Source organism: Panthera uncia, chromosome A2 (assembly GCF_023721935.1).
Source record: "Panthera uncia isolate 11264 chromosome A2, Puncia_PCG_1.0, whole genome shotgun sequence".
Lineage (NCBI taxonomy): Eukaryota > Metazoa > Chordata > Mammalia > Carnivora > Felidae > Panthera > Panthera uncia.
Window position 1 is genome coordinate 33,497,245 of NC_064816.1, and position 21,763 is coordinate 33,519,007.

Genomic DNA, 21,763 nt, shown 5'->3' on the forward strand with positions numbered 1-21,763 from the left:
AGCAGCAAAGAAAATAATATTCTAACCATAGCATACCTTCTTAAAATTGGGAGATTCAATAAAATCAAAGAAATCTCAAGTATGTTTAATCCCCATGATTTTTCTTTTAAAATCTTATACACTGAAATGCTGTACGATATTACCACAATTTAACAAACGGTCCAAACTGGAAGTTAACAGGAAAATGAGACATAAAAGAGCAAAATACGACATTTGCTCAGCAATGTCCTGATGACGGGTTCAGGAGCTGATGGTGAAAAACAGGCCTAACAGGGTGAGACGGAGACTCAGTAAGCCATCTTTCCCTGGGCACTTAGGGCAGGTAACTTTAACCTGTTTACTTAGGCTAAGTAAGAATATCAACCACAACAACCTTAAAAGGTTGTTGGAAAGTAAACTAAAAGATTTTTGTGAAATCCTTTTTCAATGGGGTCTGGGATCCAGAAGCAACTTCAGAGCCAAGAAATTCCACCACAATGGAAACACAGTGTTCCATTACTTTCCCTCTGGCCAGATCCAGCCAGCATCCAAACGGCAACTTAAGGATAAGTAGCCTAAATATCTCTTCTCTTGAGGACTTCCTTGTTTGTATGAGAGGGCACGGTCATCTAAAAATTGCTCTCTCAAGATCCTGCTATCTTTGAGGCACCAGACCTTCCCAAGATAAAGGAAACACGCCAAGGAAGTGCTGCCACACTGATGGCTAGAAAAGTAACCTAAGACCTTGTGACCAAACCCCAAAAGCAATCCACTGGAGAGAAAGAATCCCCTACTCTACAGGGCCAGATGTTGCGCTAAGCAAAGGCAGGAACAGATACAGAAAGGAAGAATACGAGATTGGAACAATATGCCTAAACAAAATATTCATAGCAGCACTGGGGAAAATAATAAAGAAGGCAGTGGGCGCCTGGCAAACAAGAAATTGAGAGGAATCCCTGAAGAATGGCAGGTCAATAAGAAATAGATTGAAGTAAAATCCCACAGCTAACAGAGTGCAGGACGAGACTGTACCAAAAGTGGGAATAGCTCTGGTTATATTTTAAAGTCGAAAGCTCTAAGGGACACAGGGAACAGAGGAAGTGCCAAGGCAACCATTTGGAAGACACTGTGCTAGGATATGCTCCCAGACAAAATCAGTAATGGTGGGGCATCTCCGACACATGAAGAAAAGCCCAGTTCCTGGCACCTATGGCGTGGCCACACCCTCTGTACCTCCCCCCCCCCCCCCCCCCCCATTACTGATGTCAGGATACTGTAAGCACATTATCAAGAATAATTAAACAATGGAGGCCCACTAGCATCAGCAAAGAAAAACAAACAGAAGAACAAACAGCTGAGGAAAAAAGATCATGGAGCATACAGCACAAAACCCCTTGAAGACGTACCAGAAATCAGAGAGATGGGAGAGGACATTATACCCACCAAAACATTAACTAGAAATCTTGAAAATTTAAAACTGATCCCTCAAAGAAAGTGGGGGGGGGGGGGGAGGGCAAGGTTGAAAGTAGAGGGGATAAAATCAGAAAACAAGGTAGTGAGCTAGAAATTGAAGAAGGAAGGCTCATGGTCAAATATTTGGGAAATATGTCATTTTGCTTTCCTTACTTAGAAATTCTCAATACACGTCTTATTAAAGGTTCTGAGAAGTCCAACCATTAAAAAAAATCAATAACTATATTTTATATGGTCTTCCCACACTTGGGCCATATTAGTGATGTGCCAGTTATTGAGCTATTTTTTTATCAGCTCCAAAACCTCCCTTCTAGGCGGCTCACCACTCGGCGGGCTGAAACTCTCCAAATGACCTTCTCCTTTGCCAGCTGGCTTCCCACTACGTCCCGCCAAAATGCGGCACCGCTGGGAGACTAATAGGCTGAAGGACAGAGAAAGTATGTATCTGCTCCTCTCGCGTGCCTGATGTTCTACCATCAGAGCCCCAGCCCCAGCTCTTCACCCTAGCTGTAGCAACTGCCTCCAAGAGCAGTTAGGTGCAGCTTATGGGTTCCGCCAGCAACCCCACACCAGCCTCAGAGCTGGGGGAACCAGCCAGGCAGTGCCTCTTCCTTAATGCTCTGGGTCCCTGCTCTGCAGGAGGGTTCCCTCCATGTCTCCAAGCTCTTCCAGAGCCCCGGTCACTTCTTTTTATTCCAGGCATGGTAGCTGCTTCCTGCAGTTACAATCTCTGCTGGAGTCCGAGTTCTTTTTGCCCTTCCAATACTTCCTTAATCAGTTCTTGAGGTTAAATGATCCCTGTTAAAATAACTAGGGTCATTTCTGACTGGACCCCAAATTATAAAAGTGGGAGTCGAAAGGAAAGTCTGAATACAGAGCAATGTAGTCAGTGCTTCTCCCTGTTTCACTTTCTTACCTGTAACTAATATTCTATACTTGCACAGCTAAGACACCACCTCCACTAAGCAAACTCTTGTCTTGTTCAGGATGAACGCCCAGCACCTACAGCACTGGAAGATATACAGTCGGTACTCAATTCAGTTTTCTATTGCATGGATGTATGTATGAACGTACAAGATGGATGAAGGTGGACCTGTGCTCAAATCCTCTCAGCGTGTCTATGGCTGTCAAGCCAAATCCAGCTTTGGAAGGAATATTTTGGTAAGCTGCTTGGGGTGAGTGGATGAGACACCCAGAAAGGCATATTTAAGTAGTTAGAGAGGGTCACTAAATTCCTATCTAAGAGAAGGGGTATAGCTGACTACAGGGCTTTTTGATGTGTGGAAATGCAAGTCTGGGGACACAGTTAACTGACGCAGGGGAAGCTTCTCAGTGTGAGGGGAGAAGGCTGAGAGAAAAAGAGAAAAGAAGGGACAAGCGACACACCTGACAAAAAAGTCTCAGGTAGGCTGTCATTTGCCAAGGTTTGCCAAGCCTTAACATTTCCCCTCAGCAAAATCTGGCTCACTGATGCTTTGGTGTAAGAACGTTCTTTGTGCCAAATATAAAGAGATACTGAGCCCTACAGTGAATGAAGAGTTGGCAAGAAAGGACATTATCGCAGCGTTCCCTAGCACCAAAATACATGCGGTTCTCCCATACCAGTTCTCCAATTCTCGTAACACCAACTACATGTCCAACAATTCAACTCTGTCACTAACTCCCAGAGTTAGTGCAGACCCCACAGGCTATAGCCCCACAAGATGACTCCCAATTCAGACACCAGCTGCAAATGGGGTTCCCAGGGACCCACAGTTCTGCCCAACCAGCTACAAATGCAAGGGTGTGGCACAGAGCTCCTCTGCCTTCTCGGGATATACCACCCTCCCAGGCAGCAGTTAGATTTGTGGAACAATCTGGAAGCTCCCCTAAGCTATTGTTTCAGAGTTTACCTCAAGGTTTCATTACACAGGAATGGCTGACTAAATGACTGTCCACTGTGGACTGAACTCTACCATCTCCAGGCCCCCTCCCCTACTCATAGGTAGGATGAGGGAGGGGACTGAAAGTTCCAACAGAGGAAGATCCCCCAGCCAATCCCCAGAAGCTAAGGGCCACCAGGAGTCACCTCATTAGCATAAACTCAGGTTTGCCTGAAGGGGCTTGTTACTGATAACAAAAGACACTCCTACCACTCAGGAAATTCTAAAGGCTTTAGGAGTTTGGTGCCAAAGACAAAAAATGCATTTTTTTCTATTATGCCATGCATCACGTGATAGAAAAGCCCACTTGATGGGGATTACTGCAGTCTCTTATCCTGCTCTCAGCAACCTTCTCATCCTACAACTCTAAAGACACAAAAGAAAAGTGTGATACAGCCATGAAATGTGTATTATGCTTGTTAAAAAAGCATTCAGAGTATTGTACGTGTATAAGGCACCCAGCTCTAGTTACTATAAAGAAGTGAAACCAATTTTATGAAGCACACATGAAAAATCACTAATTACCCATTCTATATATTTGAAAAGAAATATTCATACAAATTCTAATTGCACTGTATTGTTTGTATTATTTGTAAGAAACATGAAAGCCTTAGTTACAAATGCAATAAAAACAGAACTAGAGAAAAGCATGTTGTCAAAAACAAAACCACGGGTCCCAAATGGCATTACTTGGGCTAGGCCAAGTCCCGAAACCAGGGCTTAATACCTAATCTAATTACAGTTTCAACCCACCCCAGAATAAGTCTTAATCTGTCAATGAGGCATTTTCTGAGAAGCATCAGTTACCAGTTATGTAATCTACCACAAGGATCTTGTCCATCCTCCAAAGAGGAGGTATTTTGCATAAAAAGAACTCCTATCTTTCCCCACTAAGGGAAGTCCTGATCTTTCCTGAAACAAGATTTTTTTCTTTTGCTTATATCTTTCTTATATCTAGAAACCTTGCACTTTGGAGGTCTCTTCAGATCACCCCTCTATTTGCTAGATGAGATGCTGTCCAATTCATGAATCCTTTACTGAAGCCAATTAGATCTGCAAATGTACCTGGCCACCTTTAACGTCCCCAAAGAATGACCTTGGCTTCAAAATCCTCATCACACAGCGCTCCACTGGATACCATCAATAAGAACTGAGATACCAGGTAAAACCTACTTGCCTGGTGTCTCTATCAACTCCTGAGGTTTTAACAAACCACCACATATTGGACAGCTTAGACAAGAAACATTTATTTCTCACAGTTCTGGAGGCTGGGAAGTCTGAGATCAGGCTGCCAGCATGGCCGGTTTCTGGCAAGAACTCTCTTCCCAGCTTGTAGATAAGAGCCATCCTGCTGAGAAAGGAATCATCTCGCTTCTTATAAGGGCACTAATCCCATTCATGAGGGCTTTAGCCTCATGACTTACTTTCCTCCCAAAGGCCCCACCTCCAAATACCACCACATTGCAGATGAGGCTTCAGTGTAAGAATCTGGGGGGAGCATAAACACTCAGTCCACAGCACCTAGAACACTAAGTCTTAATCAACCGTTCTGAAAATACAATACAAAGGCTTTAGTATTCCGTCTCCCCATTTGTGCATTGTCTGTAGCTGCTTTGGCACTACAACTACAGCGGAGTCACAACAGAGACCATATGGCTGCAAAACCTAAAATACACACTATCTGGTCTCTTAAGAAAAAGCTTGCTGACCCCTGTCCTATATTTGAGAGATGGGGGAAAAACTCCTTGGAGTTCAGAGGAGGAACCTGCATCCTTCTGCCTTCCTACATCAGCACCAAGAGTCCCACAGGAGAGATATCTACCACAGTAGCTAAGTGAATGCATCCAAGTGGCTTCCCAGCGTAGATATATTAAGACATTGCTTTAAGTAAAAACCACCTATGGATTTTGATGAGCTTCTCTGACTGCCATCAGAAACAGCCTGCCAGCCCAAATGCCCTTTCTCATCAATCCAGATCATGGGAGAAGACGATGATAGCCTTGGTCTACCTCAAGAGGCACAGGGCAAAGGGAAGGGAGGGGGAGATTCTGCTTATGCTACTTTATTTCCCAAATGAGAGTATGCAAAACAGCCAGAGGATTACATCACAATGTGATTCCACGACACGAAATAAAGATGGGAAATTCCATCCAGGGACTATCAAATCCAAGCCTTCAGCACGTGCTGGGCAGACTGCCACACACACTTGGCTCACTTGAGAAGAGTTCCCTAAGTTACAAGGGAAAGCAGCATACGAAGCTCCAGACTGTTACTTTCATTTTTCTTGCCATTCCGTGGCAATTCCAGAAGTGCTCCTTCTCCTCACAGTAATATCATTTTTATTATCAGAATGTCTCAGGAGTAGACACTAGTTTTCACAAATCCTCATCTATTTCAAGGACTGAAAGGCTGTGTCCCATTTACTGATGGAGAAAAAAGACTACATACGAGTGGACTTCCCTAGCCCCATCCCATCACGGAACAGCAACAGGTCCAGGAGCAGCAGCACCAGTTTGTATGGGAATATAAAACTTGCCTAACTCAGCTTCCCAGATTAAAGACTTTAAAAAGTCTAGTAACAGTCATAGGTGTGACTTATAAAATACACTATATACACACAACACTCCACCCAAAACTGGCAAGAGTGTTTTCTTGTGAGGACGGGCATGAGGGTGGGAGAGATTTCATTTTTATTGTAATACCCTACATACCTTTTAGAATTCTGTACCGAGGGCATAAATTACCTTTTCAAATAAACAGTTTTCTCTGAAAAATCTTTCCTGATTCCCTAAATCAGGAGTCAGCAAATTAATCAATGGGACTTATCTGCACACCTGCCTGTTTCTGTAAGGAAAGTTTTACTGAAACACAGGCACATCTATTCATTTACGTATTGTCCGGGGCTGCTTTCACAATGCAGGGATGGAGTGGTTACAACAAAGAATGTAAGGCCTGGAAATCTAAAATATTTACTATATGGCACTTAACAGAAAGTTTGCCGACTCCCACAAAACCCATATTAGCACTCCCCTCCCAAGCTAAGCTTTCTCACTCTAGTCCATCATATCCCCTCATAGCATCTCTCAAAGTGCAATTATGTAATGTCAATGTCTAGCACATCCCATGAGACTATGCATTCACAAATGCATCCCCTTGCCCATACAATCCCGGTATGTAAGACGTGCTTCCTAAGGATTTGCTAAATGTTAATTAATTAGATACAAGAACCACTGATAAAATGACCCTCAATCTAAAACTGAGGCCCTTGACTTGCCTTCATGGCAGACAAATAACAGTGGTCCTCATGACAGTAAAATACATTAGACAAGGCCAGGCACTTTGCCAGACTAACAGTCCAGTAGGTATGTTTCTAGAATTATACAGCTATCAGCCCATCTGCCCATCATTTATTTCTAAGACTCCAAAGCCGAGAAGCTTCTTTCTGCATTCTGCCACATATTATCTACAAAAGGCCAAACAAGTTTAAAAACAAGCTCTTCGGAGACGTACCTCAGAGTATATATACTAAGCACTTACTATATGCCAGGCAGCATACTGTAAGGTGGTTACACTCAGGGACTATGGAGACAGAGACCTGCTTCTGAGCCCTGGCCCCACTATGATAATGACCTTGATCATTAATAAGAGGTGACCAGGGAAGGCAGCTCCATCCCAGTGCGTTCACTTGGAAACAGCAAGGTAGGAAAAGGATTATCCCTGATTATAGACAGCAACCTTGAGACTGAGACATTCTTCCGAGATCTCAAGGATTCACACCAGACGTGTGGACCTTGTGGCCTTAATCACTATAAGATCACGTTACCATATGTCATCAGTGAAATGCACCCTCTGAAGCATGTATCACAGGAACTAACACAAAACACATATTCACTAAATGCTTTCATGATAATAACTATCACATCACCATAATCATCTAGACGGTCAAGGAAAGAACCCAATTGGTTTTTCTCAGATTTAACAAATGTGTACAAAAATGTTTCAGAGTCCTTCATATTGAAATACAAATCTGTGCTTTATGATTTTTGTCTTTCTACTGCCCTCCTCACTAGAACCACAAGTGTAGAAGGATGGATGTACAGGGACTGCCTTTTTTAATTAATGTTGCTTAAGCCAGAAACCAAAAGCAAGAACAAACTAATAATGAAGAGTAAGATGTTTTTAAGGTTATTCAAAAGAACATGATGATGTTTTCTGGCTATTTCACAGGTAATGTTGTTAGCTGATTCAAGTAAAACTTCTCTAATTCTATCCCAGATGAAGTACTTACTAGCAAAATGTATCTATTAAGTATTTATTATATCAATATTCAAAAACATTATAATACAATGCAATCAGTTTCAGTAGTAAAGTCATTTACACAGAGGTCAAACCTTTAAAACACAGAAAAAGCAAATGAGTTTTGCACCTTTTCAAAAAAAAAAAAAGGTTCTAAGTCAAAACCCTAATGGTTAACACACCCTGATTCCTTCATTCTGTTACTTTTCTCATGTCCTGTATCCTATAAAATAACGTTAAGTCCCCAAGACTTTGTGAAATTAAACAAATATCCCATAATAAAACGCCAAGAAAAAGCCACTTTTGGTAAATAACAATGAAAGAACAGCACCTCCTATCAGTGTCAATAAGTGTTCTGGGCAAAGTACAGCTTAAACTTCATTAGGCAAATAAGGAAAAATAATATTTCAATGGAGAGTCATTCAACGCACTGCGTGGGCAGACCAGGAAGGGCTCACAGAAGAAATGCTGCAGCAACGTGGGCCTCATTCAGTGCAGTTCCCTTCCTTCAAGGACAGACTCCTCTCCAGTTTTTACCTCCAGTTTTTAGTTCTGGTTACTCTCCAACACTTTCAAATATTTTCGAAATGTTGTCATATTTTGCGCATTTTGTCCAGAGGTTATCATTGTGCTCTGTGTTATCTATTAATACAATTTAAGTTACTCCACTGATAGGATAAAGTGTCCATTCTATAACACGGTGTTCAGGAGAGGACAAATACCCACAGGCGGTCTGAAGAAAAGGGAACAGAGCAGAAAGATCGCATTGCCCTCCTGGACAGCCTCAATATATGTTACCTAAGCCTAATACTGTAACAGCTTCCTTTTGTACCCACAGAGATCTTATGTCATCTAACCAGTACACTGCGGTGCTCAGCATATCATTAAAAGTTCTTCAGTGCAACAATAGGAAGTGATTTTTCTTTCCTCTGCCCATTCTTTTTTTTAAATTTTTTTTTTAATGTTTATTTTTGAGACAGAGAGAGACAGAGCATGAATGGGGGAGGGGCAGAGAGAGAGGGAGACACAGAATCGGAAGCAGGCTCCAGGTTCTGAGCCATCAGCCCAGAGCCTGACGCGGGGCTCGAACTCACGGACCGTGAGATCATGACCTGAGCTGAAGTCAGACGCTCAACTGACTGAGCCACCTAGGCACCCCACTCTGCCCATTCTTGACAAGGACAGGACCACCACCATCATCAAGGTTCTGGTCAAGAGCCTGTAGGCCTCTGAGCAGATGTAAGAATTCCAGTCTGAACAAAGTAAACTATTAGTTATCAGCGAAGTTTATTTTTGCCTTTCATTCTAATTGACTAAACTCAGTAACTTGCTCCTCAACATGAGTAAAAATTTCAGTGGCATTTTAGCCACAAGAGTCAATAAACAATTGCCTAGGCAGAATCTTCTTCATCTGAGATAAATTAACTGCTCACTCATATTTTACCCCTTTAACTAAATTAGGATTCAATCTTTCAGCCTACACTAGTATTTCTTAACCTTTTCCCTACCAGGCTCATGCCAGTAAACTTGATAGGACACAGCAGCGAGAAAATGGTATTTTTCACATTTATCGTGCTCAGGAATCTACTCGAACTCAGTACAGACAACAGCTATTGAGAATGTGCACATGAGTATATACCATACTAACCTATCTTCCTCTTCCTCTTGGCTCCTGGCTTTACCACTTTACAGGTGTGCATTCAACCTCTTTGAGCCTTTATTTCCTCAACCATAAACCAGGAATAATCAAAGAGGTACCATGAGAAGAAAGTGAGTTACTGCATGTAAAATGCTTAGAACGGTGCCTGTCGTGTAATGAAGGCTCAGAAAATATTAGCTATCGTGTGATTATTACAACATTCAACTCTGCTTCCAACACCATTCTGAAAAGTAAACAAAGCACATGAGGTAAGCATGACATCAGAATGCATAAGGGCAATCTTCACAGCACGCCAGTGACTGCTCAGAACAAGTGGGACCTGTGGCAGGACCAGCATCCTTAAAATCTCGTGTCAAACTCTTGCCTTGGAAGAGGCTTTGTGTTAGTTCTAAATATTTTAGACCTCTTGCCTGCCTTCTAAACGCAACAACTGTGAACAAAGCATATGAAATCCAGACAGGCAACTGAACGCTGGGGAAGTGTGTATTTACATTGCATGTATCAGACATAAGTGAAAATAGCTGAGCTCTCAGTCAAGCGTGATTCATGGGTGACACATATTCAGACTCAAACTGCGAACTCTGTCTCATGGGCAGCACCTCCAATCTTAGTTCCAATCTTTTTTACTTTGGCTGGGCCGTCTGCAGTCAGCCTCTTACACATACCCTTCCAAGGATATCTCCTGATTTGGGTAGACTTTACACACCGAATCCAGGACTCACTCCTCTCTGTCTCTCCTTTCCAGAGTACCCCCCGCCCCACCTCATATTCCAGCTACCACGCTTACCCAGAACTCTGTCCTCTGGTTCTTCAGAGCAGAAAGACTAAGTTTTCTGTTGGAGTTCTACACACCATCATGGCCTGCTCTCAAACAAAAACAAAAACAAAACAAACAAAAAAACAAAACAAAACACAAAAAACAAAGAACACAAACAAAACAAGAAAAACAGAAACTGGAAACTCAGTATGTGTGAGTATGTCCCTTCCAATTCTGACTTTATTCCAAGATCTCCCTGCTTTTCTTCACTCTCCAAAGTCTTCCAGTAGTTGGGTTTTGTATTTTTGTCCCTAGTATATGATCACTAACTATGGAAGGTTAAATCTGTTAAGAGCTTACATGGTCATACCGAAAATGCAGCCTGATACAAATTCAGGAGGGATTCAAGCAGACATGTCTTTTCTATTCCAAATAGCCAGGAAATACTCATTAGCAGACACAATACTGGGAGCATTCATATCGTTAAATGAGAGGAAGAGTTCTCACCTTAAGACACAAGTCACTTCCAAGAACAAATTCCAGAGGAATGAACGAAGACCGGTCAAGGATTAAGTCTAGTAGCTTGTTGTGAGATACACACACTTCGTAGGCAGCTTGAGAAATTTGAGATCCCTTGGGAAGTGAGGTGCTATAGAGAGGCCCCATAAAGAGAAAGACTGTCATCCAAATCGGTAGGAAAACGGAAGTCTATGGCAGAGATTTACAAGAAAATCGATCAGCTGATATTGTAACTTACTCGAGAGATCAAAAGGAAAAAACATGCAAGTCTAGACCTAGGACAGCCAACATCAGGATGACGGGTGGCAGAGAGCCTGCTAACTCTGACCAACTGGGAAAGGTGCCTTGGCGGCTACATGAATAAAGTCCCAGAGGCCTTGTCTGGGCTCACCAAAATGGTGTCATGATTGATTACTGATGTCTGCCACAAGAAGAGAGAGGGGAGGGGCTGCACGGTCCCACACACTCACAAGCCAGAACCTAGCCAGAACCAGAATAAGGTTATGGAATTTGAGAAGAATAAGACAGGACGGATTCGTCAACATCATCATTATTAATAACACTGAGTATCTTCAGTATGCCCAGATGATGTTTAGAGTAATTTAAATTTAAGTGAAATTAAAAAGGGATATCAGACAGACTAAAATAAAAAAGTGCCTTGAATCTTAATAAGCCCACAGTACATAAACTGCCTCTAATTAGATTCAGGAATATGACTCCTTTTGAAACCAACCAAGAGAAAACACTTATTCAGAAGATTTCAATGAAAAATTAATAACCACTTGGTTCCACTTTATCATGCACAGACCTCAACAGTGGATTTTAAAAAACGAAAGCACAGTCTGTCTCAGAGAAATTATACTTGTGAGTCCTTCAAGAGCTAGGACATTTTAATCAATAAGGTGTAAGGGCAATTTACTGACTTACATAAATGAACAAAATACTTGCTGTTAAAAAAGAGTGAAGTCTGTCACTGGGTTGTTAAAAGTATCCACATACCAAATTAACAACAACAACAAAAAAAGCAAGCCAAACCTGGCTTCCAACCTGATTTTCACATTCCAGTTAGCAAATTCCTTATCTGGATAATGCAATTGAGGTTTTTATAAGTTATTTGGCCTTATGCCAGTCTTTTTCAAAGAAATGGGACTTGCCTAAGGTAAATACAATTACAGATGGGGAGCATCTATGCCTCCGATTTCTGGTTCATACAGCTTTCCCCTACACCATATTGTGATTTGCTAAGGAAGACAATCAATCAAGCAGGGTAATTAAGAGTATAAGTTTTATGGCTCAATAAGTACCACAAACATTAACCGATCGGTAGAGCAAGTGAGGATGGGATTTTCTTTGGGGTCCTGGCAACTTTCCATCTGGGTTCTGGGGAATAATGTACACTTTATGATTACATATGAAACTACACATAGGTGGTAGGGATTTTATTCAGTACTTTATGCTATTTCACAATTTTAAGAAGCTTGAAATGAAAATGCTTGCTTAGAAGTCTCATGGTCCTAAATTCAAATCTAGACTCTCACTTACAAATGGGGTGAATTTAGGCAAACAACTTAACCTCTCTAAGCTTCAGTTTCTTCTTTTGTAAACTGAGGATGATGGCAGATGATGATAATTTGGTACAGACCTCAGAGTACTGTTGTAGGTATCAAGGAGAAAACATGTACTTAGTGGGCCTCCTTTGGGCTGTGCTGTCCCTGCAAAGGCTCAGAAACTGGCTCCTGCATCATTTACAAGCTGACGCTCATCAACACATTTCCAGGTTGTAGTTAACACTTGACTTTGCACCTCTTAACTGACCCAGTATGCCACTGGGGCAGGACACTGCTGAATGCAAATGTAGCCCCTTAACCGTGCTAGGAGCTCAGGCTTGGTCTGTAAAGAAAGCCAGCAAGGAGACACATAAACATAATCTGGGATTATTGACCATCAAGAAACCAATAAGAAAAGGTGCAAGTGGAAGCCTTTATAGCAAGCAGAAAGATATTTAGGGACGCGTACGGCATGGGAGAAATCATGAAGACTTTGGGGTCTGACAAGAGAGAGAGTTCAAATCTTAGGTCTGCCACTCACCAGCAACGTGGCTGGAGTGGACACTAAGTGATTCCGCGTTTTCTAAACCATTCAGCAGCAGTCTCAGCCAAAGACGAGAATCCCACCCTTTGACAAGGGCTGTTGCAGCAGCAAGCAAAATACCTAATCTTCCCCCGGCACCAAATGACAGGAAGCCTGATAGGAGGGTTATGGGAAGAACTTCTTCTCCCTAGGAGAATAACAAAAAGATCATCTCTGTTCTTCCTCTGAAAGTTCTCTCTCTCCCAGAAATGCAAGGCATCTTGCTTCCAGAGTGAGGTCAAGATCAATACCAAACACTTTATGGCAGAGAGAAGCAAAAATCCTGGAATCTCAATCATATATGTGAGCCACTGAATCACCCAACCTGGGTCACACCATACTGCTGGAGTCCCTAACATATGCAATGATAAAGACTTCATTACTTAGGCCAGTTTGAGACAGAGTTTTTACTAATAGCCAAACACATCCTAACTGAAAATAATTTAAGATTCTAAGGATTTCTGTTGCCTCATCTAGAAATTAGGTTATTAATGCTGAGCTTACTCAGTTGTGGAAGGTTTAAGAAAAAAAATTATTAAAAGCTATTAGTACAATGTGTGGTACCTATTAAGTACCCAATAAATGTTCCCTATTTTTCTAAAACACACTCTCAAATGAATTCTCATAAGGCGGCACTAAAATATTTCTTTTCCTTTCTTCAAAAATCATAAACGGACCCAACTGTGCCTTTCCCCTATGCTAGAGCTAAAATGGATCCTAAAGATCACTAGACCCATGCATGATGCTCAAACATTAATGTGGGAAATTTTGTTAAAATGCAGATTCCTGGGTTTTAGACACAAGTTATATCCAAGGGGACCCATGAATCTGCATTTAACAAATATCCCAGGTGATCCTGATGGAGGTAGCCTAAGAATCATCTTGGATCGTTCCATTTGACCCTCCAAACAGCTTCCTAACTCCGGCCTCCCTGCCTCACTTTTGTGCCTATGGTCTACTTTGTCCAATAACCAAAGTGGTCTTTTGAAAACTAAAAGTTAATCACATAGCCTCCTTGCTCCAAACCCTCCACTGGTGAACAGTTAAAAGGCTTAAGTGAGTAGGGGCACCTGGGTGGCTCAGTTGCTTAAGGGTCCAACTTTGGCTCAGGTCATGATCTCACGGTTCATGGGTTCAAGCCCCAAGACGGGCTCTGTGCCGACAGCTCAGAGCCTGGAGCCTGCTTCGGATTCTGTGTCTCCCTCTCTCTCTGCCCCTCCCCCTGCTCTCGCTCTCTCTCAAAAATAAATTTTAAAAAAGTTAAAAAAAATTTTTAACAAGGCTTAACTGAGCGACACAGCATGAAATAAGCTTCAGTCAACCTCCCCTAACCCAATTATTTATAATACACTAAGACCCTGAGATACATCCACCAGGTTACAAGAATTCAACTTAATGAGGAGTTTCATTTAATAAACCTACTTTGACATACATTTGCATTTGTATACGCAAGGCTCATTTGGGCTACCTCACAACTTCGGCGCAGCTGAAAACTGAGAAACAAGAGTGAGCGTGCAAGCAGCCTTCTATGTGGACATTTGCTATTAGGTGTGCTCATGAGCTACCAGTTCCTAATAGTGATTGTCTCCTATACTGTTTGCATTGATTTTTTTTTTTTTCTGTATACTTTATGGTTTTCTTAAGCAGGGCTCAGGGCTTGCATTAAAGTTCCCATTACATAAACAGTGAATATCAATGAATGCCTGGGAAGTCCAATATTAAGTGTGCTATATGTAAAGCTAAAACAAAGCTAAAGGAACATGAGTGACAAACACATCACAGAGTAAATAATGAAACGATACTGTCTTGTTACATATCTCACATACTGACTGCTGATTTTAACTCTTGAAGAAACTGTGTCCACTTTAACAGGAGTTAACAGTGTTGTTTAACATAAACTGGTGTTAATTTTGGAGTTCAGCTGTGCACTAACAGTAACTGTATTTTTTCATCTTTCTCCAAATTTTTATTTAACATACAGTGTAATATGTTTAGTTAACATACAGTGTAATATTACTTTTAGATGAAGAATTTAGTGATTCATCGCTTACAAACAACACTCAGGGCTCATCACAACAAGTGCCCTCCTTAATATCCATCACTTATTTAAAAACCCATCCCCTTGCCCACCTCCCCCATCAGTAACTATATATTTGGCTAATAAGAATTAGAATTTGTCTTAGGAGATTTTCAGGAACAAATTTCTTCCTAAGAGAGAAATAATTTTTTATTTATGACAGATGAAAAAAATGTACAATCTTTGCAGCATCACAGCAATGTAATCTGAAATCAATGAGAAGTTATGTCCCGTCTAATAAGCAGGAAAACTTTTTTAAAACATATTTGATGAAAGTGAGGATACTACACAACATACATTGTCATATACTACATCCTGACTTCCTTTATCTCTGAAAGGAGGCTAGGTTTTTTGAGGAATAAAACATTTAATCCACACAAAGTGCTTAGAATAGCATGTGGCATATAATTTGTAATAAATTTTAATAAGTAGGAGCCACTATTATTATTGCTATTATTAATCACCACAGGGAGTATAAATCTGTACAGCCTTTCTGGAGGGCAATCTGAAAAAACACCTCAAAATTTATTTGATTAGTAAACAAAAACTTACGTTCAAGAATATCCACCACAACATTAAAACAGTGGAACATCAGAAATAACACAAATGCCCGCTAATAAACAAATGACAAGATAAATTGGGACATCTACATGAGGGCAGCCTCCTTTCCTCCAAATTTTTGGTATAAGAAATACTATGTGCAAAAAATGTTAATGCACAGGTTAGTACTCTCGATTTGACGTCAGGTGGGAGGGAAATAACAAAATTATCTAATGAGTGTGATCCTAATTTTAAGAGAAAACGCATACATGTATCTAATGCACATGTGTGCAAAATAATGAAAACGTCCACACTGTTCTTGACAGTGTGTTATCTAGGGAACAGGTGACTGCAGGAGATCTTTATGGCCTTTTAATACATTCTGTAGCTTCTAAGTTTTTTATGGTAAGTGCAAGATAAATTTTCTTATTCATATATAAAACTAGAAATGACATAATATTACCTGTTTAGACAAGACATCTAAAATATTTAACATGCGTGGGTTTTAATCCAAGACTTTGCTTTTTATATCGGTCACTGTACATCAGCAACTTCATACCTTGAAAATATTACTTTGATCGTCAAAAAAGTGTTTCAAACATCTTATTAAACTCCTATCAGAACTAAAGTTTCAGTATACAGTCAAAGGCTACCTGTGAAGCTAGAAGACATCCTATTTTGAGATGGCTAATAACACTTAGATTAGTAACAGAAAAAGCCAGAGTTGGTGGGAAAGAGGCATAAAATATCCAGATAATGACAAAACAGAACCTTTTTTTTTTTAATCAAAAGGGTTTCTTCCTGAAATAGTTTTCACACCCAAACAAATGAAATATTTTTAAAAAGACTAGATTTTGGCTCTGACACCCCCTCAAATAGTTTATCTCACTGAGTCATTCGTTCTTGCATTTCATACCATGAAATAAATGGAAACATCAGGAGCCACCAAGTAAACTCTGAAAACTAAATATAAGTTAGGATTAGGATAACAACATTAACCAATGAAGGATTCAAATACTCTGTTCTTTATGAAGCAGATTTCACATTAGAACCAAAAAGCTTTTCCAACTTACTCCCGTGTTTATCTGTCAGGTTGCCGTGCAGTATACTAAATTCTTACTGAAAAGCAGGCTAACGGCTATAAATAATATAGAAAATAAGAGCCAACTAGAGGTATAGCACCAAGTTCCCCAGCCTGTTCTGAAAGCTAAGAACAGATATTAAACCATCAACACTTAACTTTTCCCTTACAATCTATTCCCAATCACACTCATTAAAGGGCTCCTCGGGTAAAAGGATGAAGTAATTGGTTTTTCACATGGGGGGTGGTGATGAAAATGCCTGGAAGCAGTATCTGATTTTTTGTCCTCAATTAAATTTTGATCAGTTATTCATGGGCCTTTTTTTTTTATTATTAAATGAGAAAGAGAACTGTTGTCTCAACTTTTCAAGTTCTAATGACGCCATCCAGATACTTCCTCCTGGATAATTTAAAGTTACTAATCATCCATCAAAAGCAGCTAACTCCTTGCCTTCGATTAACTGCCAACCTCTGTGAGCCAGCAACTGGACATACTCATTCTTTTCGCTGACTTATTTATTTTTGAGACAGAACGTGCAAGGGGAGGGGGGGGGGGGGGACGGGGGGGGGGAGGCAGAGGATCTGAAGCAGGCTCTGTGCTGCTGACAACAGTGAGCCTGATGTGGGGCTCCGACTCGCAAACAAGAGGGAGTAGGGGAGGGATGCCAGCAGAAAACACAGAAGGCATTGTAAGAAGTACCATTTGGGCTAAATCTTGAAGACAACAAAGAGACATGTCAAGAAAACACATTTCCAGCAGAGGAAATGATGTACAGAAGCGCATGGATAGCCAAGTCCAGCGTTTGAGGGGACCTCATAGTTCAGGGCAGTACAAACATCAGCATGTGTTTTCATGCTGAGTCCACGTGCAGGAGGAGAAAAGAGAATGAGGCCCAGAGTGGGTTGAAGAGCAAACAGGAAGCTTGTCCATAGACAACATGGTACCAAGTTCACTATCTAAGACACGCTTCTGATGGTCCAGAGAGAATACCATCAGAATGATTCTTCCTTTCCAAACTTGTAGGTTGTGTGTTTATCTTAAATTATTTAGCTCGCTATTTGAAAAAGCATACCACACAATCCGACTTCACGGCATACCCACATGTAAAATGATCTATTAAGAAAACGTTCGGGGCGCCTGGGTGGCTCAGTCGGTTAAGCGGCCGACTTCGGCTCAGGTCATGATCTCGCGGTCCCCATGAGTTCGAGCCCCGCGTCGGGCTCTGTGCTGACAGCTCAGAGCCCGGAGCCTGTTTCAGATTCTGTGTCTCCCTCTCTCTCTGTCCCTCCCCTGCTCATGCTCTGTCTCTCTCTGTCTCAAAAATAAATAAACGTTAAAAAAAAAATTAAAAAAAAAGAAAATGTTCAATGTATTAAACAACCAGACAAAATTATTATCCTTCCTAACAAAACAACTAGTACTCCTAATAACATCACCATCACCACCATTTATTGAGCACTTACTACACGCCCGGCAGTCTTTACCTCTGCAAGTCCTCACCCCCTTTGTTGTAGTTCCTCAACTGACACAGGTAGAAAAGTTTTGACAGTTTAAGTTCCCCACCAGAGAACACGCAGTTACTAAGGTCAGGGTCAGGATTAGAACCCAGCCACCTAAGCCTGTATTTTTAATTTTGTCTTAGTTTGTTTGCCTTCATATTGCTTAATTTTTATTTTTTCCCTAGCTTTATTGAGATATAACTGACAAAACTGTAAGGTATTTAGAGTACACAAAGTAATGATTTGATGGATCTATATACACTGTGGAAGGATTCACCCCAACAAGTGAATTACCACATCCACCTCTATCTCCTCTCATACGTACCTTTTTTTTTTTTTTTTTTTGGTGATAATATTTAAATTCTACGCTCTTAGCAAATTTTGATTATGCAATATATCGTCACCAACGGTCACCATGTTATAATTAGACCCTTAGACATTACTCATGTTTAAAACTTAAAGTATAAACTTTAATCAACCCCTTGATAACTTTTATCAACCCCTATTTCCCCATCCCATAATCCCTCACCTATGTTTTTAACCCACTAAACTATACATCCTGCTTCACAGCCTTAGTCAAAGGGTATTTGCTACTAAAGGTGAATGCAAACAAAGTCTTTAAAGCACCAATCTGAGTTCACGTAACAGCCAAAACCTGGGGTAGATTTCTGTCTCAGGGACCATAAACAAGTCTTCACTGCCCATATAAAATGGCCCTGCGGTTTGCATTAGGACTGAATCCTTTTCAAAGTTCCTTATTGTCTTCAAATTCTATTAACCATTGTTAATGTAGAAGTACAATCCATATGTGGGATTCTTTAAAATCTCCAAGAAAACTTGAGCATCTATTTTCTCCCTCAGAGAACCACAGAAAGGAGACCAACACAAATTGGTACACTCTCCAGGTTCCTGTGGTCCATTACACTTCAAACGTGTAAGAAGAAAGCCTCAAAACAAAAAAAAATACAGAAACTCATTTCACCAAAATGTCAAGTTTTGAGAGAAATATCTTTTTAATGCAGATTAAAAAGCTAGGATTTATTAGGGCAAAGGTTCATGGGAATATTAACCCAAATGTCCAATAACACTTCGCAGAAACTCAAATGGTTCTTAATTCGGAAAAGCTTAAAAACCAAGCAATGCCATGCAGAGACATAAACCACAGAATTTACATCAAAAACAAAATATATCCCAAGGCCCAAATACATTTTCCTCACCTGATTCAGAAGCTGTAAATCAGTAAAAAAGTGTAAACACCCTGGAACAGGAATCAAAAGACAAGGGTTCAAAGTTCCTGCTATGACCAAGGCAGTACAAATGGTCTCCCACATCTAACTTCTCTGCAATTCAGTTGCTTTATCGTGTAAGAGAAAATGTCAAAGATGTCTAACCATTCTAACATTCCAGAATTTCATCAGAAGAATTAAAAGTTTTCCTATTGTTGTTATTCTAACCTAGATGAGGAAACCAAGACACGAAGGACTAAACTAAATGTCCAATGCACAAAGCTGAGTGGCTTACATGTCACTTAAGTATGGAACAGACTTGCAGCAGTTGCTATCAGGGCTCCACCCACATGGCCTCGGATCCCTCTACACAGTCCCTGTGTGCTCCCACTCCCAGCAGCCAGCCCCTGTTGGCCCTTTGTCATGGGGTGCTGATGCTCACTTGCCCTCGAGCATGAACAACCGGAAGTGCGCGGGAATTCATATCCTCACGGGAGGGATGAGGATGTGTAAGTAACCCAACTCCCACTGCCCCTAATGGGGACAACTGCAGTGTGTAATGCACATACACCGTCTCCCAAGCTGCCCTGTGGAATTAAAGCAAAGGTACCCTCCCTGAGTCTCAGCTGAATAACACACCCTCCTTATCCTCCTTTTCCTACTGGTTCAACTTCCCTCATACCATTCCAAATTTTCCTGGAAATACCTCCCCCACAAAATTACTTCTGTGTGAATACTTTTCTCACTATCTGCTACCAGGGAATGCAAACTGAGAGCAATTCCAAGGTTACTCTGGTTCAAAGTTTTCCAAATGACAACTGCTCACACACAATGCTTGCTATATCCACAGAACACTAATACTGTTACCAATTTCTTTACATGACTGGTTTTAACTTATAAGATGACTTTATTTTCAACAACGACCCATCTGTTTGCCTAAGGAGAAGATAATTATCAACACAATCTAAAAACAAAATGGATTGATCTGGCTACTTCAGATAAAAAGTCCTGAGCTGAAGATCTTAAAAAGCACACTGGCACAAAACCTAAAATTCTCCTGGAAAAAATCTTAAGGTATCAAAGATATTTAAGAGAGCAACTTCCTCACTGTGTGACTCACTGGTATCTGATACCACCCACTGCTGTGTAGTGTCAATGATATGCGCCCTGCACTCTGGGACGTGTTACTTTCGCAGCCATCCTGCCAAGCTGTGCCTGTCCCTTGCACGTGGCACAATTCCTGGTGCATAACCAATGTACAATAAGCATTAAACCATTTAATAAGGAAACTGAGGCTCAGAGAAGCTGAATGTCTTACATTGTCAGATACAACTGAACCGTTTCTCTCCATGCCACCTGCCAGCATCCAGAACCAGATGTGATTCGTTCCTAAAACTCTAAGACTTTTCCTAGATGACTGCATCTATGGCAGTAAATCCATACAACTATACACATTTTGGCTCTTATGATCACTCTTACGATCTTCGTTTCTCCCATTCTCCCCCAAACTCTTTGAGAATTCCATAGAACATCACTGCTGATTTTCATCCACTATTTGCCTATTGGCATAACCTCTTTTTATTACTCTCCTTTTTCAACTACTGCTATTACTCCTTTTTTCTTTCATTATAACCCTCAGAATTGATTTCACTTTTATGTTCATTATTGTTCATTTATAATCAGCTTTTGATTGCATGCTGATTATTCTTAAATTTCAACTTTATACTACTGAAGAAAAACAGTGCTTAGTGTTAAGCTTCTGATTACAAAATCAGCTGGAATAAGTTATGTAACTGTTTTTTTAAAAGGCCTGTACATAAGTTTTAAAACGTAGTTCTCTGTTTAACTTTGGATGAGCTGTCTGAATACAGAGAATGGTTAAGAACTGGGTGAGATCAAAAAATTATGAACTTTGTTTTTTACGTAAGCCAAATGGACAATACCAGAAATGACACATCTGAATAAGTAAGGTTCTGTATTTATTTCAATTTCTTGCTGCAGTCAACACATTTCCCAATTCCTATTTAGGAAGTGATATCAAACCTCACACCCTATTTCTTTACAATATTCTTCTTAATTGCAATTCTTCCTGCTTTAAAGTGATCTCACTTTTGGGGAGCCTGGTGGCTCAGTCAGTTGAGTGTCTGACTTTGGCTCAGGACACAATCTCACGGTTCATGAGTTCAAACCCTGCATTGGGCTCTCTGCTGTCAGCGCAGAGCCTGCTTGGGATCCTCTGCCCCTCTCTCTCTGCCCCTCCCCGACTCACACTCCCTGTCTCAAAAGTAAAAATATGTAATAAAATAAAATGACCTCACTTTCAGAAATGGTCAGAGCTTCCCAAACCCACACTGGTGAATAATATAGTGGAGAAACAATGTTTGGTTCAAAAACAAATATATAAAGCATAAACCAAGACAACTTGTATTCATGGTCCATAAGCTGGCTTTCCAAGCAGCTATGGAAGATACACATCTCTAGGATAAACTCAGAGAGGCCAAAAGGGCCAGGATGGAAAAGCTCACAACCACAAAAGGCACCATGTTCGTTTCCTATGGCTGCCAGAACAAAGTAACACAGACCCGGGGGCTTCGGGGTAACGC

General features: G+C 40.8%; 1 protein-coding gene across 10 annotated transcripts in view; it reads right to left on the reverse strand.

Moving 5' to 3' along the window:
* SUCLG2 (succinate-CoA ligase GDP-forming subunit beta) overlaps nt 1-21,763 on the reverse strand; it is a 326,281-nt gene that overhangs the window by 288,101 nt on the left and 16,417 nt on the right. Inside the window, exon 1 of one of the 10 annotated variants that reach the window (XM_049642685.1) lies at nt 9,319-21,730. The exons of 8 other annotated variants lie outside the window; for them this stretch is intronic. The gene's annotated coding sequence lies outside the window, so the exon portion shown is untranslated. Of the gene's footprint in view, nt 1-5,272; nt 8,626-9,318; nt 21,731-21,763 lie in introns of those variants that run through there. One more of the 10 variants, XM_049642686.1, reaches the window with a different exon arrangement.